This window comes from Pristiophorus japonicus, chromosome 8 (genome assembly GCF_044704955.1).
Source record: "Pristiophorus japonicus isolate sPriJap1 chromosome 8, sPriJap1.hap1, whole genome shotgun sequence".
NCBI classification, from domain to species: domain Eukaryota; kingdom Metazoa; phylum Chordata; class Chondrichthyes; family Pristiophoridae; genus Pristiophorus; species Pristiophorus japonicus.
Window position 1 is genome coordinate 82945582 of NC_091984.1, and position 26170 is coordinate 82971751.

At 47.9% G+C, this 26170-nt stretch overlaps 1 long non-coding RNA gene across 1 annotated transcript in view; it reads right to left on the reverse strand.

The window, feature by feature from the left end:
• Nucleotides 1-358: 358 nt before the first annotated feature.
• Nucleotides 359-26170, reverse strand: part of LOC139268597 (uncharacterized) — a 36201-nt gene continuing 10389 nt past the window's right edge. Inside the window, exons 3-4 of the long non-coding RNA XR_011594066.1 lie at nt 15850-15925; nt 359-908 (exon numbers count right to left, since the gene is read on the reverse strand). This is a non-coding gene — a long non-coding RNA (uncharacterized lncRNA). The remainder of the gene's footprint in view (nt 909-15849; nt 15926-26170) is intronic.

Consider the following 26170-nt stretch of genomic DNA (forward strand, 5'->3'; position numbering starts at 1 on the left):
GCCCACGCCCCATGAATAAAGAAAATATATACCATAGGAGTAACATAGCACCAAACCCTGTGGAAAAAAATTACATAAAGGTTGATCTCCCTTTTAAGATATTTTGTGATGTTATGACATCCCCACATGTGCACTTACTGGACAACTGCCTGAACAGATTCTCAACAAAGAGCTCTGATAAGACTGCCATATAGATATATGTAGGCATGAATTGAAAATTCCAGCCCTTAAAATTTCACAAAACGATAAGGATTGAAAATCTGAGTTGACATTGAACGATGGTCTGTAGAATACAGATGCCTGTGGTCTACTTGGTTGTAAAGTGCACCAGCTTAGGTCATTGTGTGTTTGGACAAGACTCACTGCTGTACTGGAAAAGTGGAAGTTGAGGCCATGGGATGTTTGTGACCAAAACTTGCAAATTAGCTCCCTGCTAAGGCAGACAGACCCCTTCTGTTAAGTCCTGACTCTAATGTACTGACTTACATGAGACACATGCTAAAGTCAAGGTCACTCAGGACCTGCACCTTTAATTCCAGCTCTCCAGTGCTGCACTTGCCTGAGACCTCCCTTTATATACCTCAGTGGGACAAGTATGGAGTGTCTCCTGCAAGTGCTCCCCTGGTGGTAAGGTATGCTTATTGTTACAGATCATATCCAGTTACAGTCATGTAATGCATGGTAAGATAGTTATTTACAGTAATGTGAGATACATGACCACCCTCCCCCAAGGTCTTATGGCCTTTATAGATTCAGTCTCTCAGGTGGTCTGCACTCTCGCGTGGAGCGTCCTAGTTGTGGTTCAGTTGTTTGCCTTGGTGCCTGTTTTTCGTTCGGTGTGATTGCTGGTATCTCGCCTGGGCTGTCTGTTTCGTTCGGTGTGATTGCTGGAATCGCGCCTGGGCTGTCTACATAAGAACATAAGAACATAAGAATTAGGAACAGGAGTAGGCCATCTAGCCCCTCGAGCCTGCTCCGCCATTCAACAAGATCATGGCTGATTTGGCCGTGGACTCAGCTCCACTTACCCGCTCGCTCCCCGTAAACCTTAATTCCCTTATTGGTTAAAAATCTATCTATCTGTGATTTGAATATATTCAATGAGCTAGCCTCAACTGCTTCCTTGGGCAGAGAATTCCACAGATTCACAACCCTCTGGGAGAAGAAATTCCTTCTCAACTCGGTTTTAAATTGGCTCCCCCATATTTTGAGGCTGTGCCCCCTAGTTCTAGTCTCCCCGACCAGTGGAAACAACCTCTCTGCCTCTATCTTGTCTATCCCTCTCATTATTTTAAATGTTTCGATAAGATCACCCCTCATCCTTCTGAACTCCAACGAGTAAAGACCCAGTCTACTCAATCTATCATTATAAGGTAACCCCTTCATCTCCGGAATCAGCCTAGTGAATCGTCTCTGTACCCCCTCCAAAGCTAATATATCCTTCCTTAAGTAAGGTGACCAAAACTGCATGCAGTACTCCAGGTGCGGCCTCACCAATACCCTGTACAGTTGCAGCAGGACCTCCTTGCTTTTGTACTCCATCCCTCTCGCAATGAAGGCCAACATTCCATTCGCCTTCCTCATTACCTGCTGTATCTGCAAACTAACTTTTTGGGATTCATGCACAAGGACCCCCAGGTCCCTCTGCACCGCAGCATGTTGTAATTTCTCCCCATTCAAATAATATTCCCTTTTACTATTTTTTTTTTCCAAGGTGGATGACCTTACATTTTCTGACATTGTATTCCATCTGCCAAACCTGAGCCCATTCATTCGCTTAACCAATCTAAATCTCTTTGCAGCCTCTGTGTCTTCTACACAACCCGCTTTCCCACTAATCTTTGTGTCATCTACAAATTTTGTTACACTACACTCTGTCCCCTCTTCCAGGTCATCTATGTATATTGTAAACAGTTGTGGTCCCAGCACCGATCCCTGTGGCACACCACTAACCACCGATTTCCAACCCGAAAAGGACCCATTTATCCCGACTCTCTGCTTTCTGTTAGCCAGCCAATTCTCTATCCATGCTAATACATTTCCTCTGACTCTGCGTACCTTTATCTAATGCAGTAACCTTTTGTGTGGCACCTTATCGAATGCCTTTTGGAAATCTAAATACACCACATCCATCGGTACACCTCTATCCACCATGCTAGTGATATCCTCAAAGAATTCCAGTAAATTAGTTAAACATGATTTCCCCTTCATGAATCATTGTTGCGTCTGCTTGATTGCACTATTCCGATCTAGATGTCCCGCTATTTCTTCCTTAATGATAGCTTCAAGCATTTTCCCCACTACAGATGTTAAACTAACCGGCCTATAGTTAACTGCCTTTTGTCTGCCCCCTTTTTTAAACAGAGGCGTTACATTAGCTGCTTTCCAATCCGCTGGTACCTCCCCACAGTCCAGAGAATTTTGGTAGATCTGTTGAGTCTGCCCTTTCCTCAGGTTGTTCCACCTGTCTGTCCGCCAGGTGTGGTGTGAGTTCCACATTGTAGTCTGCCTCTGGTTCTTCAGTGTTATCAGTGAATCTACTTTTTACTTGGTCGACATGCCTCCGGCAGGTTTGCCCATTGTCCATTTGTACAACCAGTAGCCTGTTTCCCTCTTTGTCTGTTACTGTCCATGCAAGCCATTTGGGACCCCGGCCATAGTTTAGCACAAACACTTTGTCCCCTGTCTAATTCCACCTCCCTCTCGAATTTCGGTCATGGTGCTCAGTTAGCTTTTGACGCTTAGCCTCAACAATTTCATACATGTCTGGGAGGATTAACGAGAGCCTGATCTTTAAGGTTCGTTTCATCAATAGTTGCGTGGGGGGAACCCCAGTCGGTGAATGCGGACGAGATCTGTATGCCAGCAGCAGTCACGACAGGCGGCTCTGCAGCGTGGGACCTTGGATTCTGAGCATGCCTTGTTTAATGATCTGTACTGCTCACTCCGCCTGGCCATTGGAGGCCGGCTTGAAAGGTGCCGTCTTAACGTGATTTATACCGTGGTCAACTATAAAATTGTGAAATTCTGCGCTGGTGAAGCACGGACCATTATCACTGACCAATATGTCAAGAATGCCGTGCATTGCAAACATGGTTCTAAGGCTCTCCACAGTGGTGGAGGCGGTGCTCGAGTTTAAAATGATGCACTCGATCCATTTTGAAAATGCATCAACGACTACGAGGAACATTTTGCCCATGAATGGGCCCACATAGTCTACATGCACCAGTGACCACAGTTTGGTGGGCTAGGGCCAGGGGCTTAGGGGGGCCTCCCTGGGGGCATTACTGAGTTGGGCACAAGTGGTGCACCTTCGGACGCAGAGCTCCAAGTCCGCGTCAATGCCAGGCCACCAGACATGAGATCTGGCTATGGCCTTCATAAGGACGATCCCCGGGTGCTCACGATGGAGCTCCCGGACAAACGCCTCCCTGCCTCGTAAGGGCATAACTACTCGGCTGCCCCACATCAGGCAGTCTGCCTGTAGTGAGAGTTCATGCATGCGCCTATGGAAGGGTTTGACTTCCTCGGGGCAGGCATGGTGAGCCTCTGTCCAGTCACCGGTTAAAACGCATCTTTTAACTAGAGATAACATGGGGTTGCTGGTCATCCAGGCTCTGATTCGGCGAGCCGTCATGGGCGAATCTGTGAATTCAAAGGCATTGATTGCCATGACCATCTCACAGTCCTGTTCGTCGGACCCTTCTGTGGTCGCCAGGGGTAGCCTGCTAAGCACGTCGGCACAGTTGTCTGTGCCTGGTCTGTGCCTTATCGTGTAGTCGTAAGCCGGCAGCATGAGTGCCCACCGCTGAATGCGCGCCGAGGCGTTGGCGTTGATTGCCTTGCACTTGGACAGTAGGGACGTGAGGGGTTTGTGGTTGGTTTCTAACGCAAACTTGGTCCTGAAAAGGTATTGGTGCATCTTTTTGACACCGTACACGCACGCGAGCGCCTCTTTCTCAACCATACTGTACCCGTGCTCTGCCCGCGAAAGTGACCTGCAGGCATAAACAATGGGCTGAAATTTACCCGCATCATTGACGTGCTGTAAAATGCACCCGACCCCGTACGCTGACGCATCACCCGTAAGGGTTAACTTATTACCTGGGTCAAAAAAGGCTGAAACACTGTTGGAACATAGAAGGTTGCATGCCTTATTGAAGGCGCATTCTTGGGCATCCCCCCAAAACCAATCGCACCCCTTTCTGAGTAGCACGTGGAGAGGCTCCAGCAGCATGCTCAAGTTCTGCATAAAGTTCCCAAAGTAATTGAGTAGCCCGAGAAAGGCGCGCAGTTCCGAGACATTCCGGGGCCTGGGTGCCAGGCGAATCGCTTCGGTTTTGGATTCGGTTGGGCGGATTCCATCAGCGGCAATCCTTCTGCCCAAAAATTCAACCTCAGGCGCAAGAAACAGACACTTGGATTTCTTAACTCTTAGGCCTACCCGATCCAATCGACTTAGTACTTCCTCAAGATTGCGGAGATGAGAGTCGGTGTCCCTGCCCGTGATGAGTATGTCATCTTGAAACACAACCGTCCCCGGGATGGACTTGAGCAGACTTTCCATGTTGCACTGGAATATAGCAACTGCTGACCTGATGCCGAATGGGCATCGATTGTACACAAAAAGGCCTCGATGTGTGTTGATGGTGGTGAGTAGCTTAGACTCTTCGGTCAGTTCTTGCGTCATATACGCAGATGTGAGGTCAAGTTTCGAAAAAAGTTTTCCTCCAGCCAACGTGGCAAATAGGTCCTCCGCTCTGGGCAGCGGGTATTGGTCCTGTAGGGAGACTCTGTTATTGGTAGACTTGTAATCCCCACAGATTCGCACGGATCCATCAGGTTTCATGACGGGGACGATGGGCTTGCCCAGTCGCTAAATTCCACGGTTTAAATTATGCCTTCCCACAGAAGCCGGTCCAGTTCGTTTTCAATCTTTTCCCTCATCACATAAGGCACAGCTCTAGCCTTGTGATGGACTGGTCTGGCATTCTGTGTGATGTAGATTCTAAGTTTAGCCCCTTTGAAGGTGCCCACACCTGGCTGAAAGAGATGTTCAAAACGGCTTAGAACTGTTGAGCAGGAGGTCCGTTCCTCTGATGACATGGCGTGAACATCATCCCATTTCCAATTAAGTTCTGCCAGCCAGCTTCTCTCCAACAGGGCTGGGAGATCCCCGGGGACAATCCACAGGAAAATTCGGTGCACCATCCCTTTGTGTGTGACTGAGAGCATGGCGTTGCCAAGGACTGGGACGATTTCTTTAGTATAGGTCCTTAGTTTGGTGTCGATCTTTGTGAGTTTTGGTCTGTTGCTTTTGTGCGGCCACAGATGTTCAAATTGTTGAACACTCATGAGGGATTGATTGGCCCCCGTGTCCAGTTCCATGTTGACAGGTATCCTGTTGAGTAGAACCCTCATCATAATTGGAGGCATCTTGGTGTAAGAACAGTGGACATTGATTGTGTTAACCCGCTATACCTCGGCATCCCGTGCACTATTCCAACCGTCTTCTGGTCCGCTTTCCGACCGTTCCGATTCGTATACCAGCCGAGCTGCTGTTTTTCTGCACATGCGAGCCAGATGCCCTGTGCAGTTGGAGTTTCTGCAAATGGCATGCTGAAATCGACATACCCTGGTTGAGTGCCTTCCTCCACATCTCCAACACAGACCGTTTCCCTTGTTTCCGAAGGATGAGCTGCGTCTGGCTGATCTCCCTTGAGCTTCTCTCAATCTGTTGTTGACTGCTCGCATTGTGGGTTGACGAGGTGTGATCGGCCATTCATGTGGCCCTTGATTTTGATGGCTTCTGGCGCCACTGTCTGCTGTTGAAGGCCTGCTGTCTTTGTCTGTGTGTGGGGGTAGCGGTTTGTTTCACAATATGAACCCCTTATTCCGATGCCTCGTTGGTTGTCGTACCCAAAGTATAGATCAGCCTCGTTTCTTCTTCGCCTGCCAAGAATGTCTGTGCGACCAGTACTGCTGCCTCTAGAGTCAAGTTCTTAGTCTCTATAAGCTTTCGGAATATGCCTGCGTGGCCTATTCCTTCAATAAAAAAGTCTCAGTACTTCTCTCCCTAGTTCATCGGGGAACTTACATGAACTAGCCAGCCTCCGAAGATCCGCCACGAAGTCGGGTATGCTTTGGCCCACACAGCGTCTGTAGTTGTAGAACCTGTGTCTGGCCATATGTAGGCTGCTCGCTGGCTTCAGGTGGTCTCTCACCAGTGTGCTCAACTCCTCAAACGACTTGCTTGCTGGTTTCTCAGGTGCCAGCAGGTCTTTCATTAAAGCGTATGTTTTCGAGTCACAGCTGGCCAAGAGATGGGCTCTTCTCTTGTCTGCCTTATCGTCGCCCAGCCAGTCTTTGGTCACAAAGCTTTGCTGGAGCCTTTCTATAAAGTCATACTAATTGTCTCCAGCATTGTATTTCTCATCTGAGCTGTTGGTAGCCATTCTGTGGATTCTGTGATCCCGTAACTCGTCGCCACTGTTAAGTCCTGACTCTAATGTACTGACTTACACGAGACACATGCTGAAGTCAAGGTCACTCAGGACCCGCACCTTTAATTCCAGCTCTCCAGTGCTGCACTTGCCTGAGACCTCTCTTTATATACCTCAGTGGGACAGGTATGGAGTGTCTCCTGCAAGTGCACCCCTGGTGGTAAGGTATGCTTATTGTTACAGGTCATATCCAGTTAGAGTCATGTATAGCATGGTAAGATACAGTTATATACAGTAATGTGAGATACATGACACTTTCAGAACCAGTTTTTACCATGAAAGGTCTGCTGCATTAAGAACCAGTTTGTACCATGAAACTTCTGTGCTTATGTTGCACTTGACATAGTTAATAGATGAAAGAAGCACTTCCATGAAAGGAAGGCTTGCATTTTCTTGCCATATTCTAGCCAGGACCAACACTTCTGTTTGCAATCCCTTGATGCCAATACACAGATAATCCCTCCCAAAGAAGGTCTTTTTGGGAGACTTGAAGCAATTGCTGAAGCCCCAGTTCAGTAGCATCCAGAAGCAATGAATTCAGAATCTAGGCTCCCTTGACATTAAAAGTAATTAAAAACTGCATCTTCCGGTTATATGGCCTGAATTGCAAGAACAGTGAGGAGGAACATCTCCTCCTGTCGTTGGCCAGATTCCGACAGCAAGTTCCTTTTTTAAGAAAAGCAAATTCCACATTTGTGGCGATTACTGAAAATAGTAGAACAGAACAGCTGTACTTCTTTGTTGCTAGTTTCTCAATTGATGAGGTGATTGAATCAAATTTATGAAACACATATTTTGGTAGAACGTTAATTCAAGTGCCCCCTTTACATATATAAGGGCACAAAAAACACACAAATTAACTAACAATTAAAGGGAACCTTGACAAATCAAATTAAATTAAACTTTTGTTCACTGTTGAAATGATGCACTCCAGTCCTTCCGGTGCCCACCTCTCGTGGAAGGCCGCGAGCGTACCGGTGGACATCGCGTGCTCGATCTCCAGGGACACCCTGGCAAATTAATGAGACAATTATTTTGTGTAAAACATTTAAATCAAGTGCCCCCTTATTAAAGGGGCACTAGAACCGACAAATTAACAAATAAAACTTTTTGAAACTTTAAACGGCAAATTAAAATTTGGTTACCGGGGGTGATGTACCTCTCGCGGAAGGCCGCGAGCGTACCAGTGGACACCACGTGCTCGATCTCCAGGGACACCCTGGCAAATTTATGAGACAGGAAGCCTGCCATCAATTCAGCTGCAAAAAGAAGGGAACCAAATGTTCTCCAAGAGTTGAAATCTAGAAACGAGACCTGGTGAGAAGATTGTGTTGGACAATTGAGGATACAGGAATATATGTTGGAAAGTGTGTTTCTAATTGTTAACCAGTGAGGGACTCTGAAGCTATGATGATGGAGAGAAACAAAATAATTAGAAACCTCATTGCCATTACCTGAGTGAAATGAGGAGAAATTAGTATTTGTTGAAGACCCATCACCTTTATCATACTGACAGTAAGACACAGGTCAAGTGCTGTCCAAAGGGTTAGAAGATAACCCAGCTATAGAAGGCAATAAAGCATATATAATGGAGGAGATAATACCAACTTAAGATGTGATGGCCAAGTTGAACCAGAAAAAAAAGTCAATGACAATGCTGGCCTCTAGTACCCACCATGACAGTGAGATCGAGCTGCGTTCTAACTGATGTTGACACTGCCAAGGGCAAGTAGGGGTGTAGGCAAAGAAGATTGAAGGCAGAACCACAGCAAGAGTAGCAATGCCAGTTTGAGCAGAGAACACACCCCGGAGTGAACTGGTAAAGAAGTGAGGGGAAACAGAGTGAGACCATTACTTCCATAATAGGAATTTGACTAGAGTGGGAATTCAGTGGTGAATAGGAGCAAGTTATGGGTAAGGCATTCAGAAGATTTTTTGTGTGTTTTTTCCTCTTCAATTGAACTTTAAATTTGAGCAACCATTGTGAATTTCTAGTTAATAGGTAGCAGATGATCATTAGTCACCAACTGGATGTTAACTAATCTATAACTATTTTAGGTTTAACCTATAAATCAAGTGCCCCCTTATTAAAGGGGCACCAAAACCAACAAATAAACAAATTAAACTTTAGACATTAAGTGAATCAAATTAAAATTTGTAACTAATCAAAACTATTTTCATTGCATCTGTAAATCAAATACCCCCTTATTAAAAGGGCACTAAAACCAACAATTTAAACAAATTAAACTTTAAACGGTCAAATTAAAATTTGGTTGCCGGGGGTGATAATGCATTCCAGTCCCTCCGGCGCCCACCTCTCGCAGAAGGCCGCAAGTGTACCGGAGGATATCGCGTGCTCCATCTCCAGGACACCCTGGCTCGGATGACCTGACTGAGCAGCTGGTTTGTGACCTAATTTAGTAGACTATAAAAGATAGTTATTGATGATAACATTAGTTTTTAGCGAGTACACCATGGAGTGAGGTGGGAAGAGAGTGAGAACAATGCCCTCTCCAACAAGAAAGAGCTTAACCACCTCCCTATGCCATTCAATGTCATCACCAACTAAGTTCCCCACCAACATCCTAGAGGTCACCATTGGCCAGAAACTCAACTGGACCAGCCACTTAAATGCCGTGGCAACTAGAGCAGGTCACAGGCTGGGTATTCTGCAGCAAGTTGCTCACCTCCTGACTTCCTAAAGCCTCTCCACCATCTACAAGGCACGTGAGGAATGTGATGGAATACTTGCCTGGATTGGTGCAGCTGCAACAAGATTAGAGAAGCTAGAGCGGGAGCAGCAGCAGCATAAAAGGAGGTGTGAAGAAGGCCCAGGACAGAGCATGGTCCTGAGCAGAGGGAGCATAAAGGGAGAGGAGCAGCGATTTTTTTTTTCTCAAAACAAGGAGTGATGTCACAGAATAGCTGGTAACTGATTGATTGAATGGTAATCATACTTGTTTTTTCTCTTCAAGTTAGGGGCTGGAGCTAAATAGCTGGTTAGTGATAAAGCGGTGGCTTGGTAACTGTTAATACTATATTAATAACTTGAATTAGATAAATCATAGTCTTTAAGTTTCTGTAAAGTTAGTTAATAGTCGAACAAATGAAGCTCTGGCAGGGTAACTCAGTACCATGGAATGCACATCCTGTGCCCTGTGGGAAATCCAGGACACTTCCCATGTTCTGGACAACCACATGTGCAGGAAGTGTTGTCAGCTAGAGGATCCCGAGCCCCAGGTTTCGGAGCTTGAGCAGCAGCTGACGTCACTGCAGTGCATCCGCAAGGCTGAGCGTATCATGGAGAGCATGTTTTAGGAGTGCGCAGACAGAGAGGGAATGGGTGACTACCAGACTACCAGGCAGTCGGGAGGAGGCCAGCATCACAAGATCTGAGTGGGCGCAGGATTACAAAGGGCGGTGGCAGCTTGGAACAGCGGCAGTCGGGAGGACGCCAGCTGCAGCAGGGACACAAAGTTTAAAAAAAATTGAAATCGAAGTGTGATGTCACAGCCAAGCAGGTAAGTGATTGGCTGGTGGATTGGTGAGTATTTTTCTTTTCTTTAATAAACCTTTGGCATTGTTGTAGGTTAGGAACTGCAATTAAATATATGTGATCTTTATTATCTAAGGAGAACCAGTTAATTAAATCGGCTATTTGCTGAGTAGCGGCTGGATGTGTTTTGCTAAGGTTTAGGGTTCAGTTCTACTTGATAGTTGCGAGTATAACTAGAGGGATGGCAGGGCAGCTCAGTCCCGTTGATTGCACATCCTGTGGCATGTGGGAAGTCCTGGATGTCTCCAGCTGCACCAACTCGAGCTCCGTTTTTTGGAGCTTGAGCAATGGCTGGAGTCACTGCGATGCATCCGCGAGACTGAGAGCTACGTGGATAGCACATTTCAGGAGGTGGTCACTACGCAGCTTAAGAGTGTGCAGGCAGATAGGGATTGGGTGACCCCCTGGACAAAGGAGGAGGATTAGGCAGATTGTTATGTATGAAGAAAGAGTCAGACTGAATACTGTGAGCTCAAAGTAAAGTGTGAACTTAGTCTTTTATTGCAGGTCTCCAGAGTGCCTCTCCAACCTGCGAGGCTTCCTTAAATACCTGTGCTCCCAAGGGATTATGGGAGATCTTGGGACTCCAGTGGATGAGCCCTCTGGTGGCTGTACAAAGTATATACAAGTTTACATATATAACACAGGTAGTGCAGGAGTCCCCTGAGTCCATCTCGCTCTCCAACCGGTATTCTCTTCTGAGTACCGGTGAGGACGATGGTGGCTCTGGGGAGTGCAGCCAGAGCCAAATCCACAGCACCATGGGTGGCTCAGCTGCACAGGGTGGGAGGAAGAAGAATGGAAGAGCTATAGTGGTAGGGGATTCGATAGTCAGGGGAGCAGACAGGTGTTTCTGTGGCCGCAGACATGACTCCAGGATGGTATGTTGCCTTCCTGCTGCCAGGGTCAGTGATGTCACTGAGCAGCTGCAGGGCATTCTGGTGGGGGAGGGTGAACAGCCAGAAGTCGTGGCCACATCGGTACCAATGACAAAGGTAATGATATGTCTCTAATACCCTTATGAATGACTCCACGAGATCTAGTACTGTACTTGAGCTGTTGTTACCCGAGTCCCATTTATTGTAACTCTAGAGTGAGACACAAGCATGGTGGGCAGCCTTTTATACTGGGCCCTGCACACCTATGCAGGTGACCCTCAGGTCTCCCCACCGCAGTGCCCTCTGGTGGCACACCTTATGTGACTATACAGTTAGTATACATGGTCTACATACATGACAGGTAGGAAGAGGGATGAGGTCCTGTAGGCAGAGTTTAGGGAGCTAGGAGATAGATTAAAAAGCAGGACATCAAAGGTACTAATCTCCAGATTATTCCCAGTGCCATGAGCAAATGAGTACAGAAATAGGAGGATAGAACAGATGAATACGTGGTTGGAGAGATGGTGCAGACGGGAGGGCTTTAGTTTCCTGAGGCAATGGGACCGCTTCTGGGGGAGGTGGGACCTGTACAAGCCGGACGGGTTGCACCTCAACAGAGCCGGGACCAATATCCTCGTGGGGGGGGTGGCGGGGTTGCTAGTGCTGTTGGGGAGGGTTTTAACTAGCTTGGCAAGGGGATGGGAACCTGAAAATAGATTCAGTAGGAAGGGGAGTAAAGCTGGAATTAGAAAGCAAACATAAAGAAAGTAAGTTTGAAGGAGAGAGGAAACAAGCAGGAAAAAAGGGCAAAAAAAATTTTAAAGGCACTTTGTCTAAATGCATGTAGCATTTGTAACAAACTAGATGAGTTGATGGCATAAATTGAGACAAATGGGTATGATCTGATAGCCATTACAGAGACGTGGTTGCAAGGTGACCAGGACTGGGAATTAAATATTCAGGGGTATTTGACAATCCAGAAGGACAGACAGAAAGGAAACGAGGTTAAAAACATAGAAACATAGAAAATAGGTGCAGGAGCAGGCCATTCGGCCCTTCAAGCCTGCACCGCCATTCAATATGATCATGGCTGATCATGCAACTTCAGTACCTCACTCCCGCCTTCTCTCCATACCCCTTAGCCGTAAGGGTCATATCTAACTCCCTCTTGAATATATCCAACGAACTGGATTCAACAACTTTCTGTGGTAGAGAATTCCACAGGTTCACCATTCTCTGGGTGAAAAGGTTTCTTCTCCTCTCGGTCCTATATGGCTTACCCCTTATCTTTCGACTGTGACCCCTGGTTCAAGACTTCGGCAACATAGGGAACATTCTTCCTGCATCTAACCTGTCCATTCCCATCATAATTTTATATGTTTCAATGAGATCCCCTCTCATTCTTCTAAATTCCAGTTTTTCTTCATATGTCAGTCCTGTCATCCCGGGAATTAGCCTGGTGAACCTTTGCTGCACTCGCTCAATAACAAGCACGTCCTTCCTCAGATTAGGAGACCAAAACTGCACACAATTCTCAAGGTGTGGTCTCACCAAGGCCCTGTACAACTGCAGTAAGACCTCCCTGCTGCTATACTCAAATCCTCTCGCTATGAAGGCCAGCATGCCATTTGCTTTCTTTACTGCCTGCTGTACCTGCATGCCTACCTTCAATGACTGATGTACCATGACACCCAGGTCTCGTTGCACCTCCCCTTTTACTAATCTGTCAACATTCAGATAATAATCTGCCTTCCTGTTTTTGCCCCCAAAGTGGATAACCTCACATTTATCCACATCATACTGCATCTGCCATGCATTTGCCCATTCACCTAACCTGTCCAAGTCACCCTGCAGCCTCTTGGCATCCTCCTCACAGCTCACTCTGCCACTCAGCTTAGTGTCATATGCAAACTTGGAGATATTACATTCAATTCCTTCGTCCAAATCATGAATGTATATTGTAAATAGCTGGGGTCCCAGCACTGAACCTTGCGGCACCCCACTAGCCACTGCCTGCCATTCTGAAAAGGACCCATTTATTCCCACTCTTTGCTTCCTGTCTGCCAACCAGTTCTCGATCCACGTCAATACATTACCCCCAATACCATGTGCTTTAAATTTGCACACTAATCTCTTGTGTGGGACCTTGTCAAAAGTCTTTTGAAAGTCCAAATAAACCACACCCACTGGTTCTCTCTTATCCACTCTATTGTTACATCCTCAAAAAATTCTAGAAGATTTGTCAAGCATGATTTCCCTTTCATAAATCCATGCTGACTTGGACCGATCCTGTCACTGCTTTCCAAATGCGCTGCTATTACATCTTTAATAATTGATTCCAGCATTTTCCCTACCACCGATGTCAGGCTAACCAGTCTATAATTCCTTGTTTTTTCTCTCTCCCTCCTTTTTTAAAAAGTGGGGTTACATTTAGCTACCCTCCAATCCATAGGTACTTATCCAGACCCCCAGTCCCCTAGTATTTTTGGGAGGTTATTCGTGTCTTCCATAGTGAAGACAGAACCAAAGTATATGTTCAATTGGTCTGCCATTTCCTTGTTCCCCATTATGAATTCACCTGATTCTGACTGCAAGGAACCTACACTCGTCTTCACTAATCTTTTTCTCTTCCCATATCTGTAGAAGCTTTTGCAGTCAGTTTTTATGTTCCCTGCAAGCTTTCCCCCCTCCTAATTAAACCTTTTGTCCTCCTCTGTTGAATTCTAAATTTCTCCCAGTCCTCAGGTTTGCTGCTTTTTCTGCGCAATTTATATGCCTCTTCCTTGTTTTAACATTATATCCTTAATTTCCCTTGTTAGCCATGGTTGAGCCACTTTCCCTCTTTTATTTTTACTCTAGATAGGGATGTACAATTGTTGAAGTTATCCATGTGATCTATAAATGTCTGCCATTGCCTATCCACCATTAACCCTTTAAGTATAATTTGCCAGTCTTACTAGCCAATTCACGTCTCATACTATTGAAGTTACCTTTCCTTAAGTTCAGGACCTTAGTCTCTGAATTAACTGTGTCACTCTCCATCTTAATAAAGAATTCTACCATATTATGGTTACTCTTCTCCAAAGGGTCTCGTACAACAAGATTGCTAATTAGTCCTTTCTCCCAGTCTAGGATGGCCAGCTCTCTAGTTGGTTCCTCGACACATTGGTCTAGAAAACCATTCCTAAGACACTCCAAGAAATCAACCTCCACCGTAGTGTTACCAGTTTGGTTAGCCCAATCTATATGTAGATTAAAGTCGCCCATGATAACTGCTGTACCTTTATTGCATGCATCCCTAATTTCTTGTTTGATGCCATCCCCAACCTCACTACCACTGTTTGGTGGTCTGTACACAACTCCCACTAGTGTTTTCTGCCCTTTGGTATTCCGCAGCTCTACCCATACAGACTCCACATCATCCAAGCTAATGTCATTCCTTACTATTGCATTAACTTCCTCTTTAACCAGCAATGCTACCCCACCGCCTTTTCCTTTCTGTCTGTCCTTCCTGAATGTTGAATATCCCTGGATGTTGAGTTCCCAGCCTTGGTCACCCTGGAGCCATGTCTCCGTGATCCCAATTATATCATATTCATTAATAGCTGCCTGCGCAGTTAATTCATCCACCTTATTACGAATACTCTTTTTGCATTGAGTCACAGAGCCTTCAGGCTTGTCTTTTTAGCACTCTTTTTAACACTCTTTGTCCCTTTAGAATTATACAATGTGGCCCTTTTTGATTTTTGCCTTGGATTTCTCTGCCCTCCACTTTTACTTTTCTCCTTTCTGTCTTTTGCTTCGGCTCCCATTTTACTTCCCTCTGTCTCCCTGCATAGATTCCCATTCCCCTGTCATATTAGTTTAACCCCTCCCCAACAGCACTAGCAAACACTCCCCCTAGGACATCGGTTCCAGTCCTGCCCAGGTGCAGACTGTCCGTTTTGTACTGGTCCCATCTCCCCGAGAACTGGTTCCAATGTCCCAGGAATTTGAATCCCTCCCTCTTGCACCATTCCTCAAGCCACATATTCATCTTAACTATCCTGCTAGTTCTACTCTGACTCGCATGTGGCACTGGTAGCAATCCTGAGATTACTACCTTTTGAGGTCCTACTTTTTAATTTAACTCCTAGCTCCCTAAATTCAGCTTGTATGACCTCATCCCATTTTTTAACCTATGTCGTTGGTACCTATATGCACCACAACAACTGGCTGTTCCCCCTCCCCCTCCAGAATGCCCTGCAACCGTTCCGAGACATCCTTGACCCTTGCACCAGGGAGGCAACATACCATCCTGGAGTCTCGGTTGCGACCGCAGAAATGCCTCCCTATTCCCCTTACAATAGAATCCCCTACCACTATAGCTCTCCCATTCTTTTTCCTGCCATCCTGTGCAGCAGAGCCACTCCTGGTGCCATTGACTTGGCTGCTGCTGCCTTCCCCTGATGAGTCATCCCCCCCAACAGTACCCAAAGTGGTGTATCTGTTTTGGAGGGAGATGACTGCAGAGGACCCCTGCACTACCTTCCTTCCACTGTGCTGCCTGATGATGACCCATTCCCTAGCTGCCTGTGTAACCTTCACCTGCGATGTGACCAACTCACTAAATGCACTATTCACGACATCCTCAGCATCGCGGATGCTCCAGAGTGAATCCATGCGCAGCTCCAGTGCTACAATGCGGTCTGTCAGGAGCTGCAGCTGGATACACTTCCTGCACACATAGTCGTCAAGGACAGAAGTGTCCCTAATTTCCCACATATCACAGGAGGAGCATGATACGGGTCTGGGCTTTCCTGCCATGACTTAACTCTTAAATTAATTTAATTTGGCAACAATGCCAAAGGTTTCTTACTGATAAGGAAAAGAAAAAGAAAAACTACTCACCAATCACCAGCCAATTACTTACCCCCTTGGCTGTGATGTCACACTTTGATTTCTTTTTACTTCTTTTTTGCCTTCTCTCCCTGCTGCAGCTGCACCAGCTGGCTCCTTGTAAGAGAAAATTGGCATTAGGGGTATAAGCGAAATAAGATTTAAAGTGCCGGCTTCTACATTGGCTCAGCAAAAGGGGCAGAAGGTCTTGGCTGACCACACATTCTAACATATTCCAGCACCAAGGACCCAGAGGCCTCTGATTCAATATTGATGTACAATTGATGTACCAAAACACTAAATAACATTAAGGTACGTCCAGTCCGACAAGACTTTGTGAAAAGACTCTAAACAGACATTTAGGCACTACGTACGATCAGCAATTTCTAACCAATGAGGTCATCCCAGTTAAGGTCTAAAAGTTGCCTTGAGATCTTGGTCTGTCAATCCAAAATATTACTAACAAGGTAACCCATTAGAGATCGAGGGAGGTTGTACTGGGGGTGGGTAGGGGGGGTGGCGGGGCGAAGGGATCTATGAAATGTATAAATGATGTAAAATTTTGCTATTCAGGAAACATCTCCACTCACAGGTGGCTGTGATGAGAAGTGTTCCCGGACGTCCGTAATTAAAGATCGTTATACCTTGCCATCCGTCTTTGTCTAATACTTCGAGGGCTGCTACGCGGGTTGGGACGAGCATCGACCCTTTATATCAAAGGGCCCGCTCGTGGGAAGAGAAGCCTTCCCATTTTCCCCTTCAATTTGGCGCTGCAAGCAGAGTACAAGAACTTCCCAAACGGAACAATGATCCAGCTGTTGGGGAGAGTATGTTTAATTTACCACCTTCAAGTTAGAGCTGTGGCATTGTAAACCGGGAGGGAAGGACATCTGTACAAAGAACCATCTGTAGCAGGTCCCACAGAGACGGAGACAGAGGACAGGGGCAATCTTGGGGTGGGAGGGGGTTAAAAGGCATATTCTGAGACACGCGCATGTAGGAAGCGCGGCAGTGCGAGGGTACGACGCAAGGGAAGACATATGGACGAGTCCTACTGACCCAAGCGGTACAAGTGCTCGGCGCAGGGACGAGACATATTGACCTGGAAGCGTGGCAGTACGGGTGTCCGGCGCAAAAGGAAGACATATAGACGACGTCCCCGCAGAGACGAGACATATTGATCCAGAAGCGTGGCAGTACGAGAGTGTACAGCGCCAAGGGGAGACATATAGACGACGTCCTGCATTCCAAACACGAATTAAAGGGAATGCCCAAGATCCCTACACCTTCCCCAAAGTAAGATGGGTAACCCGGCTAGTAAAAAGGCGAATAAAACCAATGAGGGAACAGAAACCCAGGCCAGCAAAAAAAAGGAGGAAGAATGTAACTGGGGACCAAAAGGTTCCCTACTAAATTTGCTGGGCAAAAAATACACAACATTAATGGAAGAAATGAAACGGAAAGGGTGGCAGCCCACAGATAGACAGAAAAAATGGTGGGATAGTCAGACCAAACACAAGGTTGAAATGGCCCAAGTAATTATCCTGATCTGTTAACCGGAACATGTAAAAGAAATAGATACCCACACTGAATTGATTCAGGAATTAAAAACTAAAATAACGGAATTAGAAAGGGCTGTAAAGGAGAACGGACAAACCCTACAGTGCGCATCAGCAAAACCGTCCCAAAAATAACCCCCCCAGTATCCTAAATATACCCATCCCTGAAAGAGGTACAGGCAGGGGAGCCCCAAGATAATAACGCGACCCAGAAAGGGCCCCCGACATATGACGGGTATGTACAGGCAGCTTCTGTACGTACTACCACCATCCCTGCACACGGGCAGCACCCGGTCATGTCACCTTACAAGAAGTTCCCCTCACCCCGCATGAGAGACAGACACTGCTAAAAGATTTACCCACCCCCAAACCAAATAGCAGAAATACAGAATTCTGGCAAAAGGTTAAGGAAATGTTTGATGCACATAATCTAACTCTAGGAGACGTACACAGTCTGGTAAAGGCCAAAACCGGTAATGTAAACTGGCAAAGGGATACCCAAGCCATACAAAACGGCAACTGGATGATGATGGGAAACCCAATGCGAACTAAGGCACAGGGGATACTAGACCTCAAGCGCAGGCTGGATGAATGTTGTGGACCAAGAACTAATTGGAGCAGGATATTAAAAGTAATCCAAAAACCGAACGAAACTGTTGGGGAATATGGAGAGCGGAAATGGCTCGAGTACAAGGACCACTCCGGTGCTAACAACCCCGATAAAACATAGAAACATAGAAAATAGGTACAGGAGTAGGCCATTCGGCCCTTCTAGCCTGCACCGCCATTCAATGAGTTCATGACTGAACATGCAACTTCAGTACCCCATTCCTGCTTTCTCGCCATACCTCTTGATCCCCCGAGTAGTAAGGAGTACATCTAACTCCTTTTTGAATATATTTAGTGAATTGGCCTCAACAACTTTCTGTGGTAGAGAATTCCACAGGTTCACCACTCTCTGGGTGAAGAAGTTTCTCCTCATCTCGGTCCTAAATGGCTTACCCCTTATCCTTAGACTGTGACCCCTGGTTCTGGACTTCCCCAACATTGTGAACATTCTTCCTGCATCTAAGCTGTCTAAACCCATCAGAATTTTAAACGTTTCTATAAGGTCCCCTCTCATTCTTCTGAACTCCAATGAATACAAGCCCAGTTGATTCAGTCTTTCTTGATAGGTCAGTCCCGCCATCCCGGGAATCAGTCTGGTGAACCTTCGCTGCACTCCCTCAATAACAAGAATGTCCTTCCTCAGGTTAGGAGACCAAAACTGTACACAATACTCCAGGTGTGGCCTCACCAAGGCCCTGTACAACTGTAGCAACACCTCCCTGCCCCTGTACTCAAATCCATGAAGGCCAACATGCCATTTGCTTTCTTAACCGCCTGCTGTACCTGCATGCCAACCTTCAATGACTGATGTACCATGACACCCAGGTCTCGTTGCACCTCCCCTTTTCCTAATCTGTCACCATTCAGATAATAAAGAGGATGCAGTATTTTTAGAAATGTTTAAGGATGGACTGGAGGAGGCGCATTAAAAAATAATTAAGCTGGGATTTAAGATAGGAGATGATTATGATGAAATCTTAGAATGGGCACAAAACGTGGAGGAATTAAAGGCTGAGCAAAAGAAAAAGGTAGCCAAGATAGTGGTGGCAGCATTAATGACGGGAGAAAAGGAAGATGGGGGGACCTCCACGCAGCTCCCTTGACGTGTTACACGTATCATTAGGACGGGCATTTTAGCAGAGATTGCCCACAAAGGCAGGCTGAAAAAGGGATGGATAGACCCAGGTGCCGTAATTGCAACAAACTGGGACACGTAGTAAAATGATGCTGGGCAGCAGGAGGCGGGGCGGCAGGAAAGGGCCCCCAGCCAACCAGAAAACAGACAGGGACACCCATCACGCGTGAGGAACTGATGGAAATCCTCCGACAAACAACACTGCCAGCCCCACCCCCTCCGGAGCCACCCTCTAACGAGGAGTTCATCAACTTACTTAAACTGGCCAGTACCTGCTAGGGGTTACCGGCCCCCGATGGAAGGTTGGGATGGCCGACGCTAGATCCCTGTATGTTTATTAGTGCAGTGTTAGGGGGTCGGCAGTGCAACATGCTAGTGGACACGGAAGCGTCAGTATTCATAACTAATCTAGACATCCCTCTTACAAGAACCACGGTTAATATTCAAGGGATAGGAGGAGCATCCAAAAAAGCGACATTAAGCGAAGTAGTACTATTAGGGATACAGGGAATAATGATACCCACCCAATTTTGGTGCTCCCCTAACCTGGAAGGCACCATACTAGGGATAGACACCCTGAGGGAAGTAGGGGCACTTATAGACCCCCAGCGTAATCGGATAATATGGGGAGAGAAACATCCGATCCAACAGAAGTTCAATTGCCCGGGACACCAGCAGCAGCAAGTAGCAAGGATTGTCCCAATACAGCCCGAGTGGGAAACGAAGGACATGTGGGGCAGCGTATGCCAACTATACCCGGCTCTGTGGACACAGCACAAACAGGATTGCGGGCTGGCCTGAGTCGACTCGGTCAAAATTCCCAGGCCGGAACATAAGGCCCACAGACAATATCCTTTAAAACCTGAGGCTGAAGCAGCCGCCCACCAAATAGTGCAAGAATTAGAAGCACAAGGGGTGGTAAAGCTAGTAACTGCCACCACTAATTCACCAGTGTGGCCGGTAAAGAAACCCGACGGAACCTACAGCCTTGAACAAGACCACCCCAAGGGAACATCCGATTGTGGCGAGCCCATCCACTATTTCAATGGCCTGAACCCAGAACATAAAATCTTTACTGTACTTGACATAGCGAACGGATTCTGGGCTATACCTTTGGATGAGGAGTCACAGAGGAAGTTTCCCTTCACTGTAAAGGGGAAACAGTATACCTGGACCAGGGTGCCGCAAGGATTTCACAATAGTCCGGGCATATTCCATCGGGCATTGTCAGGAATCCTGGAATCTCTGGACGTAGGAGAAGGAAGCACTATACTACAGTACGTGGACGATATTCTTATCGCTTCAGGTACTGAGCAACAACACATGTTGGCCTTAACTACAATATTAGGGGCCTTACAGCACTCGGGGCTAAAGGCAAATCCTAGGAAAGCCCAGGTGGGAAAGGAGGAGGTTACGTACTTGGGCTACATAGTACATAGCAGCCCAAGGGAATAGATGGATACCCGCAGATCGGAAGGAAACTATTAGAACAATGCCTAGACCAGGAACGGTAAAAGGGGACCAACAGGTATTGGGACTATTTAACTATTGCCGGAACTTTATTCCGGAGTATGCGGAGATGGCCCAACCGATAAAGGACCTAGTAAAAGGAGGAAGGCCCTCCCAGGAGCCCGTCAACTGGGGTAGCCCCCAGGAGGCAGCGTTTATACAACTGAAGCAAGCCCTTATGAGTGCACCCGCCTTGGGATTGCCAGATCAGAATTGTAGTGTCTCTACACCTTGTTACAAACTCACACGAGGCATGGATATATCAGACACGGTCACTCTGTGACCTTCACTTTATTCCCAGGACCAAGGAGTGCTGACCCTGGGTGGGACCTCCCCTTTTATACCTGGAAACCCAGATGAGGTGTGTCTCCCGCAAGCTCACCCCCCTGTGGTCAGGGTGTGCATTTCAAGGGTACAGGTACAGTGTGCATGAGTTACAGTTACATAACTATTGTCATTGCAAGATGGTGAAATACATGACATCACCTCCCCCCTTAAATCTTTTAGTTTCAGAGGTTAAGTCTATTGGGTGGTCGACGCTCTCTCGTGGAGCACCATAGTTGTGGCTCTGGTGGCTGAGCCTCAGCACGCGTCTCTGTCACTTGAGGTGATTCCGGCATGGCCGTAGGGATTGTGCATGCTGAGGGCTGTCTTTGTTGCTCATACGCTGGCAGTGGTGTGGGCGCTATCTCATCATGCTCTTCTTCCGGTTCCTCCATGTCTATGCTGAACCTTGTCTTTACTTAGTCCAAGTGTTTGCGGCATATCTGCCCATTGTTTAGTCTGACCACCATGACCCTGTTTCCTTCTTTGCCGATTACAGTGCCCTCAAGCCATTTGGGTCCCAAAGCATGGTTAAGAACAAATACCGGGTCATCTATTTCTATACACCTCCCCCTTGAGCCTCGATTATGGAGCTCAGTTTGGGACTGGCGCTTGCCCTCAACAATGTCTGCCAGGTCTGGGTGAATGAGGGACAGCCGCGTCTTGAGCGTGCGTTTCATGAGGAGTTCCGCTGGCGGGACTCCCGTGGGCGAATGCGGCCGGAACCTGTAGGCCAGCAGGAGGCACGATAGGCGGTACTGAAGGGAGGGTCTTGGATGCGTAGCATGCCCTGCCTTGTGACTTGGACCGCTCATTCCACCTGGCCATTGGAAGCCAGCTTGAACGGCGTTGTCCGGACGTGCTTGATCCCATTGCCCGACATAAACTCCTGGAATTCATGGCTGGTAAAACACGGGCCATTGTCACTGACCAGGATGTTCAGCAAGCCGTGGATCACGAAAACCATACGCAGATTCTCCACAGTGATGGATGTCGCACACGAGTTCAATATGATGCACTCGATCCACTTTGAGTATGCATCGACAACGATCAGGAACATTTTCCCCATGAACGGGCCCGCTTATGTGAATGCATGACCATGGCCTGGTGGGCCAGGGCCACGGGCTGTGTGGGGCCTCCCTGGGGGCATTGCCCAGCTGGGCACACATCGTGCACCTGCGAACCCAGTGTTCCAGGTCTGAGTCAATGCCCGGCCACCATACATGTGACCGGGCAATGGCCTTCATTAACACGATGCCGGGTGCTCGCTGTGGAGTTCCCTGATGAACGCTTCCCTTCCTTTCTGGGGAATGATTACCCGGCTGCCCCATAATAGGCAGTCGGCTTGGATGGAGAGTTCATCCATCTGTCTCTAAAACAGCGTGACTTCCTCGGGGCACGCCCTGTGTGCAGGCGCCCAATTCCCAGTCAGGACACATTTCTTTATCATGGATAGGAGGGGGTCCCTTTTTGTCCAGAGTTTGATCTGTCGGCATGTGATGGGGGAACCCGCATTGTCAAAAGCCTCGACGGCCATGACCATCTCGGCGTTCTGCTCCGACGTCCTCTCGGTGGTGGCCAGTGGGAGCCTCCTGAGTGCATCAGTGCAATTTTCGGTACCTGGATGGTGCCGTATGGTGTAGTCATACGCAGCCAGCGTGAGGGCCCATCGCTATATGCGAGCTGACGCGTTAGCGTTGACCGCCTTGCTGTCGGACAACAGGGATGTTAACGGCTTGTCCGTCTCTAGCTCGAACTGTCTACCAAAAAGGTACTGGTGCATCTTTTTCACACCGTACACACACGCGAGTGCCTCCTTCTCGATCATGCCGTATCCACACTCTGCCTGGGAGAGCAACCTGGAGGCGTAAGCCACCGGTTGGAGTCGGCCGTCATCGTTACCCTGCTGCAACACACACCCAACCCCGTAGGATGACGCATCGCATGTTAAAACCAGTTTTTTGCTGGGGTCATACAAAGTCAACAGTTTGTTGGAACACAGCAGGTTCCTCGCCTTATTGAAAGCCCGTTCTTGACAATCTCCCCAAAACCATTCACGCCCTTTACGGAGGAGCATGTGTAATGGCTCCAACAATGTGCTTAAGTTCGGCAGAAAGTTCCCAAAATAGTTCAAAAGTCCCAGGAATGATCGCAACACTGATGTGTTGCTGGGCCTGGGCGCCCGGCGAATCGCCTCAGTTTTTGATTCAGTGGGCCGGATCCCATCTGCGGCAAACCTCCTGCCCAGGAACGCGACCTCTGGGGCCAAAAACACGCACTTGCCTTTTTCAGCCGCAAGCCTACCCGATCCAATTGGCGTAGCACTTCCTCCAGGTCACGGAGGTGTTCCTCGGTGCCTCAACCCGTTATAAGGATGTCGTCTTGGAATACGACTGTTCCAGGGATGGACTTGAGCAAGCTTTCCATGTTTCACTGAAAGATAGCCGCTGCCGAACGAATGCCAAACGGGCACCTGTTGTAGACAAATAATCCTTTGTGCGTCGTGATGGTGGTCAGAAGCTTGGAATTTTCCGCTAGTTCCTGAGTCATGTCGGCTGAAGTGAGGTCCAGCTTCATGAACAGCTTTCCAACCGCCAGCGTGGCAAAGAGGTCTTCCGCTCTCGGAAGCGGGTATTGGTCTTGCAGCGACACTTGGTTGATGGTGGCTTTGTAGTCGCCACAAATCCGAACTGAGCCATCTGCCTTGAGGACCGGAACGATGGGACTTGCCCAGTCGCTGAATTCAACGGCCGAAATTATGCCCTCTCTGAGAAGCCTGTCCAGTTCGCTTTCAATTTTCTCACGCATCACGTACGGCACCGCCCTGGCTTTGTGGTGTGCCGTTCGGAGTGATGCGTATCACTACTTTAGTGCCCTTGAACGTTCCGACACCGGGTTGAAAGAGTGACTCGAATTTTTGCAATACCTGCGAGCATGAACTTCGCTCCACGGATGAAATGGCGTGCACATCCCCCATTTCCAATTCATCTCAGCTAGCCAACTCCTCCCCAAAAGCGCAGGGCCATTTCCCGGAACAATCCAGAGTGGTAACCGGTTCTGTAATCCATTATGCGTTACCACCAAGTTTGCACTGCCCAGCACTGGGATTATCTCTTTGGTGTACATACGTAGCTGCGTCTCAATGCGTTCCAATTTGGGCCTGCTCGCTCTGTGTGGCCATAGTATCTCAAATTGTTGGCCGCTCATGAGTGACTGGCTAGCTCCCGTATCCAGCTCCATGTGTACCGGGATGCCATTCAGTAAGACTTTCATCATCATGGGTGGCGTGTTATGTATGAGCTGTGGACGTCAGCCACATGAACTCTCTGAACTTCCACATCCATGGTTGTTCCCCAGGCCTCATCCTGCATTGCAGACCCCTCGTCCGGTTCCTCTGTCTCGCAGACTAGCCTCGCTACTGCCTTTTTGCACATCCTGGCCAAGTGTGCACTGACATTACAAATCCTACAGGTATAAAGCTGGAACCTGCAGCTTTTGGCAGTGTGTCTACCCTCACACCTCCAGCATGAGCTGAGATTGCTGTTAACAAAAGGACTATTCCCAGGCATTCCTCTCTGATGGCCCGTTTGGCTGTTTCTAAGCACTCTGATGGAGGGTGTTATTGATCCCATCACGGGATGCATTGTTCCTCGTGATGGCTTGAATTGCCGATCCCCTTTCCATTGTCCCTGTTGCGGGCCCACCCTGAAGCTTGTTGCTGCCTGTGTGGTGTCGAATTGCCCTTGCCTGCCTGCCTGGGCGGTGTTGAATTGCCCTTGCCTGCCTGTGGGGTTCTGTATCACTTTTACAACATTAACTCCCTGGTTCATCGCAATGTTAAAACTAGGGCTGCATGCGTAAATTAGCTTGGTCTCCTCTTCCCCTGCCATAAAGGTCTGAGCTATCAACGCCGCCCCTTCTAAAGTCAAGTCCTTAGTCTTTATGAGCTTCCTGAAAATGCCAGCATGATTAATGCCCTCGATGAAAAAGTCCCTTAACATCTCCCCCCTGCAGGCATCGGAGAACACAGAGACTGGCCAAACGCCGCAGTTCCGCCACGAAGTCCGAGACGTTTTGACCCTCCCGACGCCGGTGAGAGTAGAACCGGTGCCGGGCCATGTGTACGCTACTTGCCGGCTTGAGATGCTCACTGATCAGCTGGCTGAGCTCTTCGAAGGACTTGTCCACTGGCTTTTGGGGTGCGAGCAGGTCTTTCATCAGCGCATACGTCTGTGGACCACAGCTGGTCAGTAGATGCACCCTTCGTTTGTCAGCTGCTGTCTCTTCCAGCCAGTCCTTTGTGACAAAGCTCTGCTGGAGTCTTTCCACAAAGTCGTCCCAGTCCTCACCCACACAGTAGCGTTCCTCTGTGCCACCGGTGGCCATCCTCGTGGTTCGGTGATTCCCGTTTCTCGTCGCCAAATATAGTGTCTCTGCACCTTGTTACAAACTCACACGAGGCATGGATATATCAGACACGTTCACTCTGTGACCTTCACTTTATTCCCAGGACCAAGGAGTGCTGACCCTGGGTGGGACCTCCCCTTTTATACCTGGAAACCCAGGTGAGGAGTATCTCCCGCAAGCTCACCCCCTGTGGTCAGGGTGTGCATTTCAAGGGTACAGGTACAGTGTGCATGAGTTACAGTTACATAACTATTGTCATTGCAAGATGGTGAAATACATGACAAGAATAGACCCTTCCACCTGTATATGTACCATAGTGAGACCCATTACAATGCGGTGGTAACCCAGGAACACGGGGATAGGCAAAGGCCTGTGGCATACTATTCCACGAAACAAGGACCGGTGGCCGCAGAGTTGTCCCAATGTGTCGCAGTTCTCGATTGTGCGGCATGGGCTGTGAGGGCCAGCGAGCCTTTACAGATGACTGGGCAGGTCATCTTACATATGCCACATACCCTCGTGGAATTACTTAACACAGGAAGGTTAAGAACCGTACCGAAAGCACGGCGCACCAATTGGGAAGCGATGCTCTTACCCCCAAATGGTGCCGAGACTATAATAAAGGACAACGGGAATAATCCCGCAGGATTAATAGTCACCGAAGGTAAAGAACACTAGTGTGGTCTCACGGGAAATGAGGGGGAAGGGAGTCACATTCGCGAAACCCTGCTTGAAAAGGCAGATATGGACCTCTATGTGGATGGATCCCGTCAATATGTAGACGGAACCTCACGAACAGGATGGGCAGTGGT